A 24,350-nucleotide genomic window follows, 5' to 3' on the forward strand; every position below is an offset into this window, starting at 1 on the left:
CTCCTCTGTGCATAATTTCTCCTATTAGTAACATAACTTGCTTTAATGCAGTACGTTGGTAACAATTAGTGACCTGGTATTTTTACGTTATTATTAACTAAAGTGTTCTATTTACATTAAGGTTCACACTTGCTTTCCTTTTTCTTTCATTTAAAAACATTTTCAATTGGAGGATAAATGCTTTACAATGTTGTATTGGCTGCTACTATACAACAAGGTGAATCAGTCATATGTATACATATATCCCCTCCTTCTTGAGCCTCCCTCCCACCACCCCCACCCCACCCCTCTAAGTCATCACAGAGCACCAGGCTGAGCTCCCTGTGTTATACAGCAACTTCCCACTGGTTATCTATTTTATACATGGTAGTGTATATATTTCAATGCTACTCTCTCAATTTGTCTCACCTTCTTCTCCCCTCACTGTGTCCACAAGTCTATTTTCTATGTTTGCATCTCTATTCCTGCCCTGCAAATAGGTTCAATAGTACCATTTTTCTCGATTCCGTATATATGCGTTAATATATGATACTAGCTTTTCTCTTTCTGACTTACTTCACCCTGTATAAAAGGCTCTAGGTTCATCCCTTTCAGTTCAAATGACTCAAATTCATTTTCTTTTAAAGGCTGAGTATTATACCACTGTGTATATGCACAATATATACAATTTTTTCTATCGATTAACATCTAGGTTGGCTGTTGTAAATTGTAAATATTTACAATATTTGTAAATATTGTAAATAGAGCTGCAGTGAACATTGAGGTACATGTGTCTTTTCTAATTATGGTTTTGTCAGGGTATATGCCCAGTAGTAGGATTGCTCCTGAGCAGTTCTATGGGTTTTGACAAATGCGTAATGACTTCTATCCACTCATGTGCATGTGTGCGTGTGTGTGTGAAGTTGTTTCAGTTGTGTCCGACTTTTTGCAACCCCTCGGACTATAGCCCGCCAGGCTTCTCTGTCCAGGGGATTCTCCAGGCAAGAATACTGGAATGGGTTGCCATTTCCTCCTCCAGGGATCGAACCCACATCTCTTACATCTCCTGCATTGGCAAGTGGGTTCTTTACCGCTAGCACTACCTGGGGAGCCTTCTATCCACTCATGTGAAAGTGAAAGTGTTAATTGCTCAATCGAGTCAGACTCTTTGCGACCCCATGGACTGTAGCCTATGAGGTTCCTCCATCCATGGAATTTTCCAAGCAAGAGTACTGGAGTGGGTTGCCATTTCCTTCTCCAGGGGATCTTCCCGACCCAGGAATCGAACCCGGGTCTCCCACATTGCAAGCAAATGCCAACTTTGGAAGCCATTGATCTTTTTACTGTCCCTATAGTTTTGCTTTTTTCAGAATGTTATATAGTTGGAATCTGACAGTATATAGCCTCTTTAAGACTGGCTTCTTTCCTTTAGTAAAATGCATTTAAGGCTCCCTCAGGTCTTTTCATGGCTTGATACCTCAATCCTTTTTAGCACTGAATAATAATATTCCATTGTCTGGATGTACCACTGTTTATTTAGCTATTCACCTATGGAAAGACTCCTTGATTGCTTTCAGTTTTTGACAAGTATGAATAAAGCTGCTACAAACACTTGTGTGCAGGTTTTTGTGTGGACTTGTTTTCAACTCCTTTGGGTAACTATGGAGTGTGATTGCTAAGATTATATGGTAAGAATATTTATTTTTGTAAGAACCTGCCAAGCTCTCTTCCAAAGTGGCTCAGCCATTTTGCATTTCCCTCAGCAACGCATTCGAGTTCCTGTTGCTCTGCATTCCCACCAGCATTTTGTGTTATTGGTGTTTTGGATCTTAGCCAGTCTGCTGCTGCTGCTAAGTCACTTCAGTCGTGTCCGACTCTGTGCGACCCCATAGACGACAGCCCACCAGGCTCCCCTGTCCCTGGGATTATCTAGGCAAGAACACTGGAGTGGGTTGCCATTTCCTTCTCCATTAGCCAGTCTAGTAGATGTGTAATGATATCTCATTTTAATTTGTAAGTTCCATCAAGATACATCATGTTGAGCACATTTTCATATGCTTATTTGACATCTGTGTATCTTCTTTTTCATCTGTTAAGAACTTTTGCCCATTTTTAAATTGGGTGGTTTCTTTTTTTTTTAGTTGAGTTTTAAAAAATTCTCTGTATATTTTGCATACAAGTCCTTAATTGGACACGTGCTTTGCAAAGATATTTCTCCAAGCCTGTGACTTTTTATTCTCTTAATGATTTTTTTTTTTTGTAAAGTGGAAGTTTTGCCTCTTAATGACATCCAAGTTATTAAGTTTTCTCTTTTGGGCATCACGCTATTGGTGTTGTATCTAAAAAAATCATTGCCAAATCTAGATCCTAGATTTTCTCCTATGTCATCTAGAAGTTTTATAGTTTTGTATTATCAGTTCAGTTCAGTCGCTCAGTCGTCTCTGACTCTTTGCGACCCCATGAATTGCAGCACGCCAGGCCTCTCTGTCCATCACCAACTCCCGGAGTCTACCCAAACCCATGTCCATTGAGTCAGTGATGCCATCCAACCATCTCATCCTCTGTCGTCCCCTTCTCCTCCTGCCCCCAATCCTACCCAGCATTAGGGTTTTTTCCAATGAGTCAACTTTTCGCATGAGGTGGCCAAAGTATTGGAGTTTCAGCTTCAACATCAGTCCTTCCAATGAACACCCAGGACTGATCTCTTTTAGGATGGATTGATTGGATCTCCTTGCAGTCCAAGGGACTCTCAAGAGTCTTCTCCAACACCACAGTTCAAAAGCATCAATTCTTAGGCACTCAGCTTTCTTCACCGACCAACTCTCACATCCATACATGACCACTGGAAAAACCATAGCCTTGACTAGACAGACTTTTGTTGGCAAAGTAATGTCTCTGCTTTTAAATATGCTATCTAGGTTGGCCATAACCTTCCTTCAAAGGAGTAAGCGTCTTTTAATTTCATGGCTGCAGTCACCATCAGCAGTGATTCTGGAGCCCCAAAAAATAAAGTCTGACACTGTTTCCACTGTTTCCCCATCTATTTCCCATGAAGTGATGGGACCAGATGCCATGATCTTAGTTTTCTGAACGTTGAGCTTTAAGCCAACTTTTTCAGTCTCCTCTTTCACTTTCATCAAGAGGCTCTTTAGTTCTTCTTCACTTTCTGCCATAAGGGTGGTGTCATCCGCATATCTGAGGTTATTGATATTTCTCCCAGTGATCTTGATTCCAGCTTGTGTTTCTTCCAGCCCAGCGTTTCTCACGATGTACTCTGCATATAAGTTAAATAAGCAGGGTGACAATATACAGCCTTGACGTACTCCTTTTCTTATTTGGAACCAGTCTGTTGTTCCATGTCCAGTTCTAACTGTTGCTTCCTGACCTGCATACAGGTTTCTCAAGAGACAGGTCAGATGGTCTGGTATTCCCATCTCTTTCAGAATTTTCCATAGTTTATTGTGATCCACACAGTCAAAGGTTTTGGCATAGTCAATAAAGCAGAAATAGATGTTTTTCTGGAACTCTCTTGCTTTTTCGATGATCCAGAAGATATTGGCAATTTGATCTCTGGTTCCTCTGCCTTTTCTAAAACCAGCTTGAACATCTGGAAGTTCACGGTTCACATATTGCTGAAGCCTGGCTTGGAGAATTTTGAGCATTACTTTACTAGCATGTGAGATGAATGCAATTGTGCGGTAGTTTGAGCATTCTTTGGCATTGCCTTTCTTTGGGATTGGAATGAAAACTGACCTTTTCCAGTCCTGTGGCCACTGCTGAGTTTTCCAAATTTTCTGGCATATCGAGTGCAGCACTTTCACAGCATCACCTTTGAGGATTTGAAATAGCTCAACTGGAATTCCATCACCTCCACTAGCTTTGTTCGTAGTGATGCTTTCTAAGGCCCACTTGACTTCACATTCCAGGATGTCTGGCTCCAGGTGAGTGATCACACCATCATGATTATCTGGGTCGTGAAGATCTTTTTTGTACAGGTCTTCTGTGTATTTTTGCCACCTCTTCTTAATATCTTCTGCTTCTGTTAGGTCCATACCATTTCTGTCCTTTATCGAGCCTATCTTTGCATGAAATCTTCCCTTGGTATCTCTAATTTTCTTGAAGAGATCTCTAGTCTTTCCCAATCTGTTGTTTCCCTCTATTTCTTTGCACTGATCACTGAGGAAGGCTTTCTTATCTCTCCTTGCTATTCTTTGGAGCTCTGCATTGAGATGGGAATATCTTTCCTTTTCTCCTTTGCTTTTTGCTTCTCTTCTCTTCCCAGCTATCTGTAAGGCCTCCTCCGACAGCCATTTTGCTTTTTTGCATTTCTTTTCCATGGGGATTTTCTTGATCCCTGTCTCCTGTACAATGTCACGAACCTCTGTCCATAGTTCATCAGGCACTCTGTCTATCAGGTCTAGTCCCTTAAATCTATTTGTCACTTCCACTGTATACTCATAAGGGATTTGATCTAGGTCATACCTGAATGGTCTAGTGGTTTTCCCTACTTTCTTCAATTTAAGTCTGAATTTGGCAATAAGCAGTTCATGATCTGAGCCACAGTCTGCTCCTTGTCTTGTTTTTGCTGACTGTATAGAGCTTCTCCATCTTTGGCTGCAAAGAATATAATCAATCTGATTTCGGTGTTGACCATCTGGTGATGTCCACGTGTAGAGTCTTCTCTTGTGTTGTTGGAATAGGGTGTTTGCTATGACCAGTGCGTTCTCTTGGCAAAACTCTATTAGCCTTTGCCCTGCTTCATTCTGTACTCCAAGGCCAAATTTGCCTGTTACGCCAAGTGTTTCTTGACTTCCTACTTTTGCATTCCAGTCCCCTATAATGAAAAGGACATCTTTTTTGGGTGTTAGTTCTAGAAGGTCTTGTAGGTCTTCATAGAACCGTTCAACTTCAGCTTCTTCGGCGTTACTGGTCGGAGCATAGACTTGGATTACTGTGCTTTTGAATGGTTTGCCTTGGAAACGAACAGAGATCATTCTATCATTTTTGAGATTGCATACAAGTATTGCCTTTCGGACTCTTTTGTTGACCATGACAGCTACTCCATTTCTTCTAAGGGATTCTTGGCCACAGTAGTAGATATAATGGTCATCTGAGTTACATTCACCCATTCCAGTCCATCTTAGTTCGCTGATTCCTGGAATATCGACGTTCACTTTTGCCATCTCCTATTTGACCACTTCCAATTCGCCTTGATTCATGGACCTAACATTCCAGGTTCCTATGCAATATTGCTCTTTACAGCATCGGACTCTGCGTCTATCACCAGTCACATCCACAGCTGTGTATCGTTTTTGCTTTGGCTCCATCCCATCATTCTTTCTGGAGTTATTTCTCCACTGATCTCCAGTAGCATATTGGGCACCTACTGACCTGGGAAGTTCATCTTTCAGTGTCCTATCTTTTTGCCTTTTCATACTGTTCATGGGGTTCTCGAGGCAAGAATACTGAAGTGGTTTGCCATGCCCTTCTCCAGTGGACCACATTCTGTCAGTTTTGTATTATACATTTAGGTTTATGATCCATTTGGGTTACTTTTGGTGATGGGTAGAAGGTCTGTGTATAGAATCTTTCTCTTTCTTCCTTTCTTCCTTACTTGATTTTTCTTTGTTTCTTTCTCTCCCTCCCTCCTTTTCTCCTTCTCTCCCTTCATTTCTCTCTCTCTCTCTCAGCCCACACCTTGGGATCCTTGAGCCGGCATGTGTGAGAAGTCCAGCTACCCTGAAGCCACCACTCGTCCTAGACAGAACACATGGAAAGAGTACAGAGAGACAGAAAGACCCGAGGAGACCCAGCTCTTGGGGACTTGCCAGCCCAGGCCCAGATGTGAGTGAGGGAGACTTCTGATGTTTTCAGCTCCCACTCCTGACACCAAGGGAAACAGAGACGAGCGGAGTCCACTGAGCGCTGACCAGATTGCAAAGCCACGAGCCAAATGAATGCTGTGATTGTTTCAACCTGACGCCAAGTAGCACAGAGACAAACTGTCTCCACTGAGCCCGACCAGGTTGCAGATTCAGGAGCAAAAGAAATGTGCTAAGTTTGGGGATAGTTTTTTTCGCAGCCATTGTACTGATCTGCTACTGACCCACAATACCAATCTTCCTTTTTTTTCTTGCCAACTGTACCCAGACTTCATCAAGGCAGCCATGTGTCCTCCCTGAGGTAATGAAGCATGATTTGTTTCAGCCAATCACGACAATCCCATTCCAACTTTCCCAGCCTCCCTTGTCTGAGGGGGTCACTGGGTGACTCAGCTCTGCCAACAAACTGTCCGAGGAAGTCCGTGTATTATGAGGGAAGTGCTTCCGGGGCAACCATTAGCATTACGTGACAGAAGGGGTCTTACTGCTGTGAACACAGACCATCTTGCTGCCATGAGACGAGACTAAGACAACCGCAGCATGGATGTTCTAGAGTCTGCGAACTACAGAAGCAACTCCAGCAACCACTGATATCTGAAATTCTGGAAGGAGAGAAGAATTTTCCCGACATGGGGGCCCTGACATCTCTGAACCGCAGCTAAATCACACCAGCTGCGGTCAACTTCCAGACACCATTTCTCCACGGGAGAAATTTTGACTGTTTATGCTTCTATGACTCGGCTTTTTGTCATTTTGAAGTTTAACAGAACAGATCCAGGGAGTTTATTGTAAGAACTGGAGCTGACTAGGGCCTCCAGGCTGGCCTGGCTCACCTGGTTTTGGGGACTGAGGACATGAGGAATTGCTAACAACCTTGAACCAAGCTCTGCAGACATAGCCGAGAGACTACCGGTCCGAGGGGTCAGTGCGGCTGAGGGTGGATCCCTTTTGCTACCACCCTTGGGGCTGACTGACATCCAATCAAACCACAAATAAGGTGGGGCCAAGAAATTAGGTTTCTTCCAAAAGAAAGCAATGATGATCATGATGGTGATAATGATGATGTTGACAACAATGGTGGTGCTGATGGGGATAATCTTGGTGGTGGTGGCCGGGATGATGACGTTTGTGATGATGGTGGTGATGATAGTGATGGGGATGATGAAGTTGAGGGTGATGATGGTGATAAGAATGGAGGTGGTGATGGTGGAGGTGATGAGAGGATGATGTTAAGAGCTAACATTTATGTAGCAGTGTGGCACTGTGTACCACACTGTGTAGACTCTGTTGAAGGCTCTTGTTGTATACTAATTAATCCTCACAAAAACTCTAGGAACTAGGTACTATTGTTAGGTCCATTTACAGAGGAGGAGAAGGCACAGAGAGGGTATGAAACTTGCTTAAGATCGCATAGCTGATGAGTGCTGAGTGAGCACGCTTCCTCAGGAGAAAGAAACTCTTCTCAGAAACTTAATTGATGTTGCAACACCGTGCTTGTTGCAACATGCACCATTTTGCCATCTGGGAGCAATGTTTACCGAGCTTAGTGTTTCTGGCTCAAGGCCTGCTTACTTCACTGATTTCCTGGGAGAAAGGGGAAAAAGTCCTGAATTATACTGTCTCCAAGGGCTGCCTTCCTCTAAGTCATCATGGGCTCAGCTATCAGAGTTCACAGAGTTAAATCTCTCTCTTGTAGGTGAACTTCTCCCTGTGGCTCTCCACTGCTTAAAGGTTAAACCAGAGTTTCTCAACTCTGGTACTACTGACATTTTGATCTGAGTAATTCTTTGCCATAAGAGTGTGTCCCGTGAATTGTGAAATATTTAGCTGCATCCTTGACCTCTACCCACTAGATTCCAGATGCATCTGCCCATTGTAGCAACCAAAATGTCTCCAAACTTTGCCAAATGCCCACTGGAGTGGCAGTTGGGGGTAGTCCCTGGTTTAGAACCACTGGGTCAAAGGAAACAGGTTTCCAATCTTTAAAAGGTAATTTGACCACAGGGCTCTCAGGAGACCCTCCCATGAGACAGTGGGCTTCCCAAGGGCAAAGACCCAGCCTTACTTGTCTTCTTTCTCTTCCCCTGATGGTGACCTGTAGTTCAGAGCAAGGAGGACTCAAGAGATAGTCAGACTGAATACAACCAGATTGTGATCAGGGATAAGACTATGCAAACAGAAAGCACGGGGACTTCCAAGGAGGGAGGCCTCCGAAATGGGTCCTGAAGGCATCTCTGAAAAGGAGAGAGCTTTCGTGGAAGCATTCTGAGTTCTGTTCAGTTCAGTCGCTCAGTCGTGTGTGACTCTTTGCGACCCCATGAATTGCAGCACGCCAGGCCTCTCTGTTTATCAATAACTCCTGGGATCTACCCAAACCCATGTCTGTAGAGTCAGTGATGCCATCCAACCATCTCATCCTCTGTCATCCCCTTCTCCTCCTGCCGCCAATCCTACCCAGCATTAGGGTCTTTTCCAATGAGTCAACCCTTCGCATGAGGTGGCCAAAGTATTGGAGTTTCAGCTTCAACATCAGTCTTTCCAATGAACAGCCAGGATTGATCTCCTTTAGGATGGATTGATTGGATCTCCTTGCAGTCCAAGGGACTCTCAAGAGTCTTCTCCAACACCACAGTTCAAAAGCATCAATTCTTAGGCACTCAGCTTTCTTCACCGTCCAACTCTCACATCCATACATGAAGCATTCTGAAGGAGGCTAGAAAAAAGATGGGCATCCGGGCTGAAAAAGCAGCATGAGCGAGGGGTGGGGATGTGCACATATATCTCAGGGAGTGCCTGGCTGGGGCAAGCAATCCAGCTTAGGGCCATGTTACAAAGGTCTTGATCACTAGCCTCGGGTGATGTGCAGCATCAAAAGATTCCAAATAGGATATTTGGCAGAAAACAACAAAATTCTGTAAAAGCAATTATCCTCAATTAAAAAATAAATAAAGTTAAAAAAAGATTCCAAATTGGGACTTCCCTGGTGGTCCAGTAGTTAAGAATCCGTCTTCCAATGCAGGGGACACGGGTTTGATCCACAGGACAGCTAAACCTGTGCACTGCAACTAGAGAAGCCTGTGTGCTGCAACAGCCAAAAAATAAAATAAGTATTTAAAAAAAGGTTTTCAAACCAAGGCAAGAGAGGTTCAACTGTGGGTTTTAGAACAATCCCTCTGGCAGTTGCATGGATGGTGAACCCGAAGGAGACACAGCTGGTTAGCAGCTGGGGTGTTGCAATCATCCATGTGTGAGCTGAGGCCCAGCAGACAGGAGAGCAAGAGACGGAAGGACTCTAGGAGTGCCAAGAGGCAGCGCCCTCCTATGTCATCATGGATAGATTCTAATCCTTTCCAAGATGGTAAGTTCAGTTGCTCAGTCGTGTCCGACTCTTTGCGACACCATGGACTGCATGCAGCAAGCCAGGCCTCCCTGTCCGTCACCAATTCCTTGAGTTTACTCAGACTCATGTCCATGGAGACGGTAATGCCATCCAACCATCTCATCCTCTGTCATCCCCTTCTCTTCCCACCTTCAATCTTTCTCAGCATCAGGGTCTTTTCAAATGAGTCAGTTCTTTGCATCAGGTGGCCAGAGTATTGGAGTTTTAGCTTCAACATCAGTCCTTCCAATGAATATTCAGGACTGATTTCCTTTAGGATGGACTGGTTGGATCTCCTTGCAGTCCAAGGGACTCTCAAGAGTCTTCTCCAACGCCATAGTTCAAAAGCATCAATTCTTTGGCAAGTATAAAATTTCCAGCCCATAGTAAGTGGTTAATGATATGAGCTTTCCCTTCTCCATCACTGTTCCTGGCTGTGCTCTTCCTCCATTCTTCATTCTTCAGAAACCACCTTCTCTTTTGAAAGCCTGACACCTCCTCAGAGGAGAAGTCTTGAGCTTCCCAGATGGGGTTCCTCTTCTGTATGCCTATGAGCACTTACCCAGTGACCTTGTGTAGGCGTTTGGGGCACCCTGTGATTTTGTGTTTTGCTTCCTCTATTAGACAGTGAGCTCTTTGTGGACTGTGACTCTGTCTTGTTCATTTCCTCCTTGAAGCAATATTTATTGAGCACCTACTATGTGCCAGGCATTGTGCTAGGTACAGGCATACAGCTGCAAACAATGGTCTTGTGTCCCCAGCACCCACAGATGGCCTGGAGAGTGAATGAATGAATGAAGGTGCGGCCAATGGGATGGTTGAGGCGGCTGAGACCTAGAAAGGTCAGTGAGTCACCCTCAACTGTCCAGGGGGAAGTGACCAAGGAGGAACTGAAGCCCGGACAGTTAAAGAACGAGGAAACCAGCTCTCGACACATGGGGCCTCCATATCTCATGCTTTCCTGTGATGTTTCTGTGTTCCCAGAATGGCCTCACCTGCCAGCAGCACTACCACCTGTCAGCTGGCATGGCTCTGTTCTCTTCACCTAGTTGGCCGAAGCTGCAGGAACTGTGGCTTTATTTGTTGTGGATATCGGTGGTTTGTCACCCGCACATACTTGTCCCCTTGTTGCCAGGTGACAAGCCCTGTTTTTACCTGTTATCTTTCCAGTCTTAACATTTGCAGTCCTAAACTGGGTGCTCAGCCTGTGCAAGGAAATACTTGTAGTGGTTAATCTCCAGTGGAAGGAAGGAAGAATGTGCCACTGCAAAGCTGTCAACAGGATGGCACCCACTCCTGCCCTCCAGCTGTTCAGCAAGGAGGCACTAGAGTACCGGATTCTTCCAACATGGGAAAAGCCAACACGTGCCCTGCCTTCCTAGAGTACATTTCCTAAATGGAGTGGCCTCCTGGTTCCAGACTTTATTCCTGGGTGTTCTTTCATCCTCTGCACGATCAACGCTGTTTGTCCTTGGTGACGTCCTTTAGTGCTGTCTGTGTCTTCAGACTTTTTTATTTTTGGCTGTGCTGGGTCTTCATTTTGCTGTATGCAGGCTTCAGCAGTTGTGACACACGCGCTTACTTGTCCCATGGCATGTGGGATCTTCCCGGACCAGGGATCGAACCCATGTCCCTGCATTGGGACACCCATCTCTCTGTGCACATGTGCTTTTACATCTTACATACCTGTGCCCATATCCACAGTCATAGAATTAACATCTCCTTGGAAGATGGGGGCCGTTCTGGGGCAAAGGCCCCAAAGATAAGGATACAATGTCATCCTCATAATGACAGTTGTTTGCCTCAGCATGTCTGGGAGGAAGTTACAAGGATGAAAGGACTAGCATGGGGCATGGAGAGAAGAGAGTTGAAAGACTAAGGTCTCAGGGTGATTGAAGGAGGTCATAAAAAATGATGGTTAAGAAATCAGAGACATACAGGACAATAAAATATGCAGGAGTGGGCCCTTGGGGAAAAAAATCAGGCTGGTTTATATAAAACCCAGTGATGACTAAAGAAGTAGGATGGGGGGGCAGTTGCAGGGAGGCTCAAGAGGGAGAGGATATATGTATACATATAGCTGATTCATGTCATTGAACAACAGAAACTAATGTAACATTATAGAGCAATTATATTCCAATTATAAAAAAAACAAACCCTGCCACCCAGAACCCTGGGGTTTATTCATTCATTCAGTGAACATTTATTGATGCCTATTGTATGTCCTCACATTCTAGGAGCTAGAGACTGTAAAGGTAAAAAAGACACAGTTCCTGTCCCCAAGGAGCTTGTGGTCTGCTGGAGGAAAGCGTGGCCAAGTAATTAGGGCACAATGTTATACCAGTTCTGAGAGGGAAGCATGAAAACTGAAGTTTTCTGGAAGAAGAGCCAACCCTGGAGCAACCTACGGATGAGCAGGAGTTCTCCAATGTGAGTGTGAGTGAAATGAGGTGGGAACAGTAACCTGAGGGAAGAAACAGATTTTGCAAAGGTGTTAAGAGGAGACCAATTACTGGGGTAATTGATAGGAGATCAAGGAAGGTGACGGGCAAGGAGAGTGACAAGACAGGTAGAAAAAAAACACGGGAGTTTTGGTTCAGGAGTACAGTTGCTTTTAAATCATTTTGACTATAACCCACAGTGAGAAATGCATTTTCTATTTTGGCTCAGTACGATCACGCGTGCACACACACACACGCGCACACACACGTGCATGTGTGTATGTGTGAAACAAAGATCAACAGAGCAATATTTCACAAAGCAACTTGCCAATCGTTCTGCTGTGTTCTGTTCTATTTTGTTTTTCCGATGTTGGTCAGGGATGAAGTAAGCTTATCACAAAATAGTGCACATGATATGATTTCATTTATATGCAATTCTGTAACAGACAAAACTAATCTACAGTGGTACAGATGAGATCAGTGGCTGTCTGGGCTGCGGATGGGGTGGGGCGAGATTAAAAGCAAAGAAGTGAAAGAGAGCTTCCTTAGGAGATGGAAATGTTCTGTATCTTGATTAAGGTGGTGGTTACATGGCCACATGCATTTGTCAAAAATAAATACATAAAAATAAATGCATGGGAGGGAACTTTCTGGGGTTGGTGTTGACGTTCTATATCTTGATAAGGAATTTGCATACACAGGCGAGTGCATCTGTCAAAACTCATCAAGTGGTACACTTAAGCTTTGTATATTTCATTGTATGTAAATTTTACAGAAAAAGAAAAAATCGTGGACAAATAGTGAACTATAGTTGATGATATGCATGCTAAAATGTTAGGAGAAAGTATGCTGGTGTCTGCAATGCACTTTCTGAAATGCATCAGAAAATAAAATAGATTGGTGGGTGGATAGAGGAATGAAAATGTTTACAGGTAAGTGATAAAGTAAATATAAATTGTCAAAGCATGACAGGACAATTCAATGAGGAAAGAGCCACCTTTTCATAAATGGTGCTGGAAGAACTGGGTATTCACATACAAAAGAATGAAGTTGGATCCTTACCTCACATCAGATACAAAAATTATCTTAAAACAGATTTAGGACCTTAATGTGAGAGTTAAACCATAAGACTCTTAGAAGAATTGTTATTGTTGTTGAGTTGCTAAGTTACGTCCAACTCTTTGTGATCCCAGGGACTGTAGCCCACCAGGCTCCTCTGTCCATGGGATTCTCCAGGAAAAAATGCTGGAGTGGGTTGCCATTTCCGCCTCCAGGGGATCTTCCCCACCCAGGATCTAACTTGCGTCTCCTGCATTGGCTGGTAGATTCTTTACCACTGAGCCACCAGAATACATAGATGTAAACCTTCCTGGCCTTAAATTGGGCAACGGTTTCTAAGTTATGACACAAAAAAGCATAATCAACAAGAGGAAAAAAAAGTAAATTTTACAACATCAAATTTAAAAGGTTTGGGGCTTTAAAGGACACCATTAAGAAACCAAAAAGACAATCCCCAGAATCAAAGAAGATTTTTGCAAATCATAGATCTGATAAGAGACTTGTACCTAGAATATGTAAACAACAACAAAAACTTGCACACAACAGGAAGTTTGTTCATAATTGCCCAAAGGTGGAAACAACACAAAGGTTCATTGACTGATAGCGGATAAACACAATGTAGCCTATTCATTCAGGAGAATATTATTTGGGAATAGAAAGAAATGAAGTACTGATACATGAGTCAACATGGATAAACCTTGAAAACATGCCAAGTGAAAGAAGCCACCTGTGCAGGACCATATATAGGGGATTCTGTATATACAGAATGTCCAAAAAAGGCAAATCGAAAGAGGCAGGATATGGATCCTGCTGCCCAGAGATTGGCATGGGGATGAGAGGGCAGGATCCTGATGGTTAAAGAATACAGGGTTTCTTCTTGGGCTAATGAAAAGGTAATGAACTTGATTGTGGTGAAGGTTGCACAAATCTGTGAATACGCTAAAGTGATTGAATTATATACTTTAAATGGCTGAATTGTATGGTTTTTACCTCAATAAAGCTGTTTGAACATGTTAATGTAGATATAAGTGAAACAACTGATAAATTGACAAATTGCACTTCACCAAAATGAAACATTTCTCTTCTTCAAAAGATACTACTAAGGAAGTAAAGAGGCAAGCCACACACAGTGAGAAAATATCTGCAAACTGTATATCTAGTAAAGGACTGTGTCTGTAATATAAAGAGCTCTAAAACTCAGTAGAAAAACAACTCAGGTTCTTAAATGGGCAAAAGACTCGAACAGACCAATACATGTACACATATAGCAAATAAACATATGAAAAGATGCTCAGCATCATGTCATTAGGGAACTACAAATTAAAATCACAATGAGATACCTCAACACACATTAGAATGGCTCGTGTTTTCACATTAAATTTAAAAAAATATATCATAATTGCACGTGCTGGTGAAACAACTGGAATTCTCACAACTTCTGGTGGAAATGCAAAATGTTACCGTCATTTGGAAAACAGTTGGCCAGTTTCTCATAAAATAAAACATGCTTTACTATACAACCCACTTTTCCTCTCTGAGATATTTATCCTAGAGAGATGAAAACTCAGCTTCACACAGCAATCTGTCTGCAAATGTTTACAGTGATTTTATTTATAACTGCTAGAAACCAGATGTTCCCCAGCTGGTGAATGACTACAGGAACCTCAGTTCATCCACACAATGGAGTGCTATTCAACAGTCAAAAGGAAGAATCTTCGGGTACATGAAACACTATGGAAAAATCTCCAAAACATGATGTATTATGAAAGAAGCCAGACTCAAAAATGCCACCAACCGTATAGTTCTGTTTATATGACAGACTCTAGGGAGAGACGCTAGACCAGTGGTTGCCAGGAACCAGATCAGTGGTTGCCAGGGACCATGTGGGAAGCAGGATCACTGCAAAAGGGCAGGGGGAATTTTCTTGCGGTGAAGGCACTGCCCTGAGACATGATTGTGGTGGTGGCTGTTTGACTATATTTGTCAAAATTCACTGAACTGTACGCTAAGTAGGTGAATCTTATGGTAGGTAAACTATAATGTAAAAAATTAATCTAAAAATAATCTAAAAATGAATCTAAAACTTAATCTTCATCCAAAAAATTTTAATATATTTAGATAGTGGAATCTGATGGTGGAAATACGTCTTTTTACATCTTTTTTGTATGTTTGAATAAGTTCATAATCAGATGTTTGGCAAAGTCATCAAAAAGATATAGGTGACTGATAAAAATGTATGCATGACCAAAACAGACAATTCATTAAATAAAAAATAGTTAAGAATCCGCCTACCATGCCAGGGGATCTGGGTTCTATCCTGGGTCTGAGAGGATTCCACATGCCTCAGGGCGCCTAAGCCCCTGTGCCACAAATACTGATGCCTGCACACCCATGCTCCACAAGAGAAACCACTGAAATGAGAAGCCCAGGCACCACAATGAAGAGTAGCCCCCGCTCGCCACAACTAAAGGAAGCCCTCGCAGCAATGAAGACCCAGCTCAGCCAAAAATCAATCAATAACGTTTTAAAAAGTGAGTCATTCCACCCTTCAAATCTTACATAATAATAGTGAAAGTGAAAGTGAAGTCGTGACCGACTCTTTGCGACCCCATGGACTATAGCCTATCCAGCTTCTCCGTCCATGGGATTTTCCAGGCAAGAGTACTGGAGTGGGTTGCCATTTCAATAAATATAATGGTGAAAGCATTAGAAGTCATGACCCAGAAAATTGACTTGATAAGCTACTGATGGGTCATGACCTTCAGTTTGAAAAAACACCGCTTTAGATCCAGTTAAGGCACTTAATGGCAATCTGCTCCAGTATTCTTGCCTGGAAAATTCCATGTTCAGAGGAGCCTGATGGGCTACAGTCCATGGGGTCGCAGAATCAGACACGACTGAGGGACTAACAGACACAAGGCATTTAAATGTTTTTTATTTTTGGTATTTATTTATTTATTTGGCTGGGTCTTAGTTGTGACACATGGGCTCTGCAGCGCTTGGGCTCAGTTGCCCTAAGGCATATGGGATCTTAGTTCCCCAACCAGGGATCAAACCCACACGCCCTGTATTGGAAGGCAGACTCCCAACCACAGGACCACCAGGGAAGTCGCAAGGTACTTCAGGTTTTAGTTGGAGACAGCCTGCCTGGGGAGGAGGTCGGAGCCTCAAGAAGTGGGCTGAACTGGGCTGATTCTCCACCCTGGGAACAGGGCTGGTGGGAGGTCCTGGGGGGGAATAGATGGAACCTGTGCTCAGCTCAGTGGGAAACAGCTGCTTAGTGTCCCCAGGGATTCTGGGCCACATGAAGAATCCTGTCTCCTCCATCAGGGAGTCAGCTTGGGGGTGACAGCAGAAGGCAGCCAACATTCTGGAAGTCATCTGTGTGGATGAAAACCACAAGGCTCTCATCCGCCATATGGGCCGGATTAGACTTTGGATTTTCACTCGACTCCGGATGTGATAGAGTTCTCCCATTCTGACGGAGGTTAGGTTTCCCAGCAGCCTTGCCGCTGGGCATACAGGGTCGGGCTTAATTTAATTTTTTAGTGAAATCATGTTCAAGACAGTTGTGGTCAAGGAAAAATGTGTCCCTATTACATCTGATTTTTATATTGGAGTTACAGTTAATATCAGCTTATGGAGGGTTTCCTGAATAAGAAAATGTTCTCCTATGTAAAAGTGCAGGTTTGGAAAATTCTCATTCAAACTCGCTTCTGCAGTTTTAAGAGGTGGGCTTACCTACTCATGGTCTTGGAGATTAAGATAAAACTTCAGGGGATCAACATGTACACACCGTTATATTTACAATGGATAATCAGGACTTCCCTGGTGGTACAGTGGGGAAGAATTCACCTGCCAATGCAAGGAACATGGGTTTGATCCCTGGTCCAGGAATATTCCACATACCAAGGAGCAATTAAGCCTGTGCACCACACCTGCTGAGCCCGCATGCTACAACTACTGAAGCCCATGTCCCTAGAGAGCCCAAGTTCTGCAAAAAGAGAAGTCACTTCAATGAGCAATCCATGCACGGCAACTAGAGAGTAGCCCCTGATCACAGCAACTAGAGAAAGCCCATGAGCACCAAGGAAGACCCAGGACAACCAAAAATAAAATAAGTAAAATGGATAACTAACAAGGACCTACTGTATAGCACAGGGAACTTTGCTCAATGTTATGTGGCAGCCTGGATAGAAGGGGAGTTTGGGGGAGAATGGATACATGTATACGTATGGCTGAGTTCCTTTGCTGTCCACCTGAAACTACCACAACATTGTTAATTGGCTATACTCCAATACAAAATAAAAAGTTAAAAAAAAAAGGTAAAACCCCGATGTCTTCTTCACCAGAGTCATCACCTGACTTCAATGCCATTTGCCCGATGCTCAGAATATTGACAGTTCTGAGGAGGAGCAAAGTCTTTCATACCTCTTTGACTTTGCCTAGATCTTTTTCCTCTCTTGTCCCTTGCTCAGTCGTGTACGACTCTTTGCAATCCCATGGACTATAGCCTACCAGGCTCCTCCGTCCATGGAATCTTCCAGGCAAGAATACTAGGGTGGGTTGCCATTTCCTTCTCCAGAGGATCTTCCCGACCCAGGGATCGAATCTGGGTCTCCTGCATTGCAGGCAGATGCTTTACCATCTGAGCCACCAGGGAAGCCCTCTTGTCCCTGCCTAGTGAACTCCTGTTCGTCCTTCAGTACCCTGCTTCACCTGTGCTTCATCTGTGAAGATATTCCTGGATCCCTCCTCCCATGGCAGAGACAGCGATTCTTTTTTTTAGCATTTCCATCTATCTGTGCATGCAGTTGTAAAGTCAGGCTGGCTCTCTCTTTGGAGGTACGACACAAGGCAGGAATTTGTTGTTCCACAATAAAATTAAGTCTGGTGCTAAGAGCTCATGCCCCAGAGCATAATAAATCCCTCTAAGTAGTTGCTGTAGACTCTTTCAGCTTCCAGGGTGAGACAGAGGGTGGAGGCATGTTTGCAGTGCAGACAATTATGCAGAGCCCTCCGGGCACCACCAAGAGGCTATTGTCCAATCCTGCCAGACCCTGGAAGGTGGGTGTCCTCCGGGGTCCCTCCCAGCAGGAGGGCACGAGTGTCTGGCAGTGGCTGAGTGAAGCATCCCCTCATAGCATCACATCATCATGCCATCTGGGATCATGCCATCTGGGATCCTGTCACCTCCCAGTGCTTTCACAGCACTGTCAGATGATCCCCAAATGCCCTCATCTCCCTCTTCCCAGTTGGAGAACTGGCTGCTTCTGCTCATCTCCTCTAAGCTCTTCTCTCTGATCCTTTCCTCCCTGGGAGCTTTCACTGGAAACACAGGGTGGTCTTGCTTGCCCAGGGGAGGGGGCAAGGGATGCTGAGGCCAGATGGTTTCTTACTAACTCACACCCTATTATGCATCTATCAGCACCTACCTCACCACATTGCAATGATTTACTTTCTGGCTTGGATCTTCCTCTGAATTATGAGTCTTCTGAGATCAAGAAATGTCTCGCTGACCTTGGTCTCCAAAAGCCTGAGAGGGGACTTTCTAATGGTGTAACCAAGGCAAATTTTTGAAACCTCTCCCAGCCTCTCTAAAATGAGACCCGTCTCATAGTAGTTTGGTTTGGATGAACAAAGGTAAAACATTAATTTCTTAGAAGAGTGCCTGTCTCATACCAGTAACTTAAGTAATATTAGTTACTATTACTTGTTAGTAGCATTATTGTTACTTGTTGTGGATGTTTGGCTGCCTACCCAAAAGTCATTTTCAGCTCCTTTTTTTTCTGCTCTAGAAACTGAAAACGCAAAGTACTCACCTTCCCAGCCTTGCTTGCAGCTAGGATATGAAAATGTGCCCCAGTTTTGAACAACAGGACCTGAATAAAAGTATGCAAGAGGCTTCTGGGAAAGATTTTCCTCACTGATAAAAAGACAGAAAGATAGAGACCTTGGACACTATTAAAGAGAGAGAGGTGATGCTTGGAGCTGTGGCAGCCATACTGTGACAACGAGGGCAGAGCTAAAATCAAAAGTCAACATGCTGAAAATGTCAGAGCAGAAAGATGCAAGGGTCAGGGAGCTTTATGACACTGTTGAATTGCTGCCCCAATCTAGGAATTCCCTATCTTAGAACACTGTTAAGGTGGATTTGAAATGTCCTTATTATGAGGGTTACTTTGAGTTGCGGATTCTGGTATTAGCAGCTGAAAGTATTCCATTGAATGTGTGCGTGCTAAGCTGTTTCAGTCGTATCCAACTCTTTGCAACCGTATGGACTGTAGTCTGCAAGGCTCCTCTGTCCACGGGATTCTCCAGGCAAGAATCCAGGAGTGGATTGCCGTGCCCTCCTCTGGGGGATCTTCCCAACCCAGGGATTGAGCCCGCATCTCTTGTGTCTCCTGCATTGGCAGGCGGGTTTTTCACCTCTTGTGCCACCTGGAAAGCCATTCCATTGAATACGTTATTGTAGAAATTTATGCTCAGTAACTATTGAAAGAAGGTCATAGATAGGTAATGTTTCTTGTTCCACTAATACATGTGTTGGCCTCATGGGCAGTTCTGCAGTGTACCCATCAGAGAGCAGGCGAACGCACAGCCAAAGAAAACACACAAGGGAGGGAGGAATCACTCACGAGTGAACAATCCAAACCCCTTGGGCTTAGTTTGCCCTCCATCTGATCACACAGTCCTGTTCGTTCAATCCGAGGCCTTCCTTAATTGAAATTGCAACACGGGGGTCAGCCTGCCGTGGGCTGGCGAAGAAACCCATACCTATCCTCACCTTGTTTCGATAGTATTTCTAACTTAGCTTTGGCATGTTATTCATCCTCTTGTATCAGAGACTTCGTCTCTCTGTTGCTGAGAAAAGGGGGAGGGGGAGGCAGGGGTTATGCCTCTCTTTGTTTCTGGTTAATTTTGTGGCTAGAAAAAATTTCGTGGGAAAGACAAATGCACAACGTACTTTTACCACAACAACTACCGGTCCCATGGTGTTGCAGGATGTTACAGGAATAACTGGTGTGTGCCTCGTTCAGGTTCATCTAGCACTTATACATGGTGCGGGGGGGGGGGGGTGTCCCACAGGTCAAAAACTGGCGACAATGTGAAGAGGGATGGGATGATACATTTTAAGGATGTGATTGACCTCCTGTAGCTAAGAAATATCATTTCTCAGCCCCTAGTGCTTTCTTGAGCCACCGTGTTCTCTCCTTATGTCACCACAGTGCTGTGTATGTGACCGTATTTCATCTCCACACTTGTAGAACTTTCTAGAGTCAACAGCAGCAGCTTCAACACAAAGGCCTTTCCCCCCCACCAGGCCCCACCCAGTCTCCTCCACCTCTGCAATCTCCCATTCTTCCTCAAATGTTCTCCTGCATGGATTTACCAGATTCCATGTTATTGTTGTTTACTTGCTAAGTTGTGTCTGACTCTTTGCGACCCCACAGACTGTAGACCTGCCAGGCTTCTCTGTCCAGGGGATTTCCTAGGCAAGAATACTGAAGTGGGGTTGCCATTTCCTCCTCCAGGAGATCTCCCCGACCCAGGGATCGAACCCAGGTCTCCAGCATTGGCAAGTGGATTCTTTACCACTGAGTCACCTGGGAAGCCCACAAGATTCTATACAGACACTCTGATCATCTTTTCCTCTTTCTTTTCATCCTGCCCTCGAAATGGGATCATTCACCACATCCTCTTCTTTTCCTTCCAGCGCTTTCCTTCTTGTTCAGCTCATTTACAAACTTACATTTCCGTTATTGGATCGATGTCTGTTATCAAAACTTCAATGACACAAAAGGATGTAAGGTCAGCGAATGTTTTTTCCTTGGATCTACTCCCCCGCACGCCACCCGCCCAATCCCTCTTACCAGAAGACACCTCTGTAAGTGCTCAGATGGGCCTTCTTTTGGAGTTTGTACGGACATAATTTGATAGTGTGGTTTTGACTACAATTTCAGTCTCTACATCTAGCCCTGCCCGTCCTCCCAAGCTGCAGCGTTTCACTACCCACTCTTTGCATACATTTCCCCCTCATTATCTCTCAAACTCCAACTGCCGAAGGCCAAGCTCAACATCTTTCTCGAACCTGACTTCTCCTTCTGTATTCTCAGCCTCAGTTCATGGTGTCGCCATCCAGTGAAGCAAGCTGGAAACCATGTCTCCATTTTTGACTTCCCCTTGTCTGTCTCTCTCTTTTCCCTGCTCTCTCATGAAAGACAGCCATGAGCCACCATGGTCTTCCCACTCTACTCCTCTATTCTTTTTCACATTTGCCGTATTTCCTTCTCCCTGCTGCTTCTGCCCTAGTCCAAGCCCTACCTCCCTATCAGCAGAACTCAAGCAACACACTGCTTTTTGTTGCTATTGACAGCTCCTGTATTTAGCCTGCTCACCACCATTGTACCCTTTCTCCCCTCCCACTTCATTCCACGGCTCATGCCCAGAGAATGAATCATGGTTCTGAAGCCAGAAACAGCAGTGCTAATCCTCTTTGATAGATTTCACCATCTTAGGCTCCTGTGCACCAAGAGGGTAGTGATGTGATTCAGTTTGGGAGAATAAAACATACAGGGGAAATCTGGAAGGAGGCTCATGAAAAAGCAAACCTCTGTTCCCCCATCCCCACCAGTACTATCATTTTCATTTACATTTTATAATTTTATTTATTTATTAATTTTCGGCCATACCACATAGCTTGTGGGATCTTAGTTCCTCGATCAGAGACTGAACTCAGACACACAGCAGTGAAAGCGTGGAGTCCTAACCGCTGGACCACCAGGGAATTCCCTCATTCATGTTTTAGAAGTTTAGACTCTGGGGACTTCCCTGGAGGTCAAGTGGTTAAGATACTGCACTTCCACTGCGGGGGGCCCAGGTTTGACCCCTGGTTGGGGAACTAAGATCTTGCATGCTGCGCGATCAAAAAAAATAGGAGGAAAAAAATGAAAAGCAGAAGTGTCAAATCTTTTGGCTGACATTTGGTGCCTAGACAACCTAGCTCTCTAATTACCTCTCTTGCAACATTATCCACTTCTCACTTCTCACCACATACCTCCTGCTGGAGGCTGGGAGTTAGAGGCCCAAGAGTAGGTATGTCCTCCATGGTACCTGGTCTCCAAAGATGGCCCCCAGTGGAGCCCATCTCCATGATCCACAATCCACAATCTTGTGCAGCTCCTTCCTACTCTGAATCTGCACAGGTCTTGTCAAATACTTTAACTCTTCGATTGCAGAGGGCCTGATGCTATGTCCCTCTGGGTCAGGACAATGCAGCAGATTCCACTTAGGGCCTCCTCGGGAGCCCTAAGCCATCAGATAAGCGATCTAATCACCTGGAGATTAGGAAGGGTAAGTGATCCCCAGCAGAGGCCACGAGGAGGAGAACTGACAATCTTGGTCAGCACAGAAGACCAAGGCCCCCAACTCATGATGGAGGTTGAGCCATTACCACCAGCGCCCACTTCCTTGTGTCCCCTGAGCAGATACCCAGCGGAGCAAAGACAAACCGGGAGAGCTGGGGTGAAAAGCTGCCTGAAAACCATTGCTTCTGGTCAAACTCAACTAGTCTCCTCTTTCTTACAGGTGGTGTTCTTCTTCTGCATCATACACTTTGCCTAGATTAGGTTTCCTCCTCATCACACTTATCCCATCCTCAGGGCTCAGCTTGAATGTCACCTCTTCTATAAAATCCTTCTCGATAATGTCAATCCTGAACACGTGGGTATTTGGATCAGCTCTGGAGCAGGTGTGTGTTTTTGTCCACCTGCCTTTACCCTCCCTTTCCATTGTAACAGCGGACCAATTTTGTTTGGATGGATGATTTCTCCTTCTTTTTGGTGGAACTGTCAATCACGTCGTCCGCTTACCTCTGTCTTGGGTGTGACATAAAACCTGACTGGGCCAATCAGCTGCTCTCTCCCTCTGGTACAAATCCTGAGATGGGTGACATGAAACCGCAAAGGAATGGCAGCTTGACCGCATCCTCACAACTCCTGCCAGGCGGGTCCCTCAAGCTGTTCTCATGCCCGTTCAGTGCAAGCGGTGATTCTTCGGCTCTTTCTTTGAATCTCTGAACCCACCTATAGCAGAGACAATAAGATCACCAATGATTCCATTTTCCCCCTTACAATTTCCAGTCCCCTGCAGTTAGGGCAGACCATGTGACTAGTTCTTACCAATGACAATGGAGTAGAAATGACACGTGTCACTTTCAGGCTGAGGCAGTGAAAAAAAACCCCTGTGCAAATCTCCAGTCTCTAGAGATCCCTGCGTGGTCCCCAAGGAGGCTACACGTTTCAGGTGATGTGGCTACAAGATTGTGGAGCCTCCGTTCATCTGGGTCCCCAGTCGGTGAAAAGCAGAACTTCTGCTGACCCACAAGGACTATGTAGCATGACCTAGAAATAATGATTAGGGGGATGTTTGTTACAGCACCATAGCCTAGCCTAGCCTGAATAATATACACCCAATATCCTTTCAATATTTTTTTTGCTTAAATTCCCAGAGTCAGTTTATTACACCTAAAATATCTTAACTGATAAACTCTACGGTACTTGGCACTTTCTTCTCTGATTACACTTACTAATGTGCATCTGGGCTTCCCAGGTGGCTAAGCAGTCAAGATTCCTCCTGCCAATGCAGGAGATGCAAGAGATGAGGGTTCGATGCCTGGGTTGGGAAGATCCTGTGGAGGAGGAAATGGCAACCCACTCCAGTATTCTTGCCTGGAAAATTCCATGGACAGAAGAGCCTGGCGAGCTGCAGTCCATGAGGTCGGAAAGAGTCAGACATGACTGAGCACACATGCGTGAATGTGGATCTATCTTATTTATTGAATCAGCTACATTTATATATAAGCAGCTGGGCTAAGGACTACTAAGGTTTAATTTTTGCATCCTACCACATTGCTGTACATTTATAAGACTCTCAATAATTATTTCTTAGGATGAAGTCAAAAGTTGAATGAAAATGAAAAGTTTGATGAGTCAACTAGATATATTCTTTTCAATCTTGGTTTCCATATCTATTTTCACATGAGTTTTAATTAAGAGATTTAAAAATATGATTATATCTCTTTTTATAATAATGGTGGCAATATATACATATGTATGTTTTCAATCATGATTGTCATAATTTCAAAAAATTTGTTAAATGCCAAAGAATAAAATACTTTTGAAACACCAGAACAAAGTTTATATTCACTAAGCTCTTAATTCATGACAGATGCTATATGTTGATTACTTTGTTTTTCATCTCCCCATCCCACCCCACTCCAACTCTGATGTTTAATATTATATTGTGGACCAAGAGAGAAGCCGCAATTTGGAACTCTGTGTCTATCGTTCCCAAAGGAATTGATAATTTTCAAATCAGAGGGAAAAAAGTGCCCTCGGAAGCTGCCGAACCCATGAGTAAGAAACATGGAGAAGAAGGAATTCTCCACTTTTCTTCATTTTAAAAGAAATATATGTAAAGTGAAAATGATTTACAACTTGCTCCCAATGAGAAAAAGAAAGAAGAGAGAGAGAAACTGCTTTTATTCAAATAGGCTTTAAGAGCATGGGCCATGGGACAGATGAATAAATTTAAGTGTGTTCTAACTCA

The 24,350-nt window shown here is 44.1% G+C and overlaps 1 long non-coding RNA gene across 1 annotated transcript; it reads left to right on the forward strand.

The window, feature by feature from the left end:
• The first annotated feature begins 6,332 nt into the window (after window positions 1-6,332).
• LOC145531295 (uncharacterized) lies at window positions 6,333-24,350 on the forward strand. Its single transcript, XR_014072330.1, has 3 exons — window positions 6,333-6,858; window positions 11,478-11,670; window positions 24,055-24,350. It is a non-coding gene; the product is annotated as an uncharacterized LOC145531295 (long non-coding RNA).

The sequence above is a fragment of the Giraffa tippelskirchi genome, chromosome 13, assembly GCF_054371585.1.
Source record: "Giraffa tippelskirchi isolate mGirTip1 chromosome 13, T2T-mGirTip1v1.2.pri, whole genome shotgun sequence".
Classification (NCBI taxonomy): domain Eukaryota; kingdom Metazoa; phylum Chordata; class Mammalia; order Artiodactyla; family Giraffidae; genus Giraffa; species Giraffa tippelskirchi.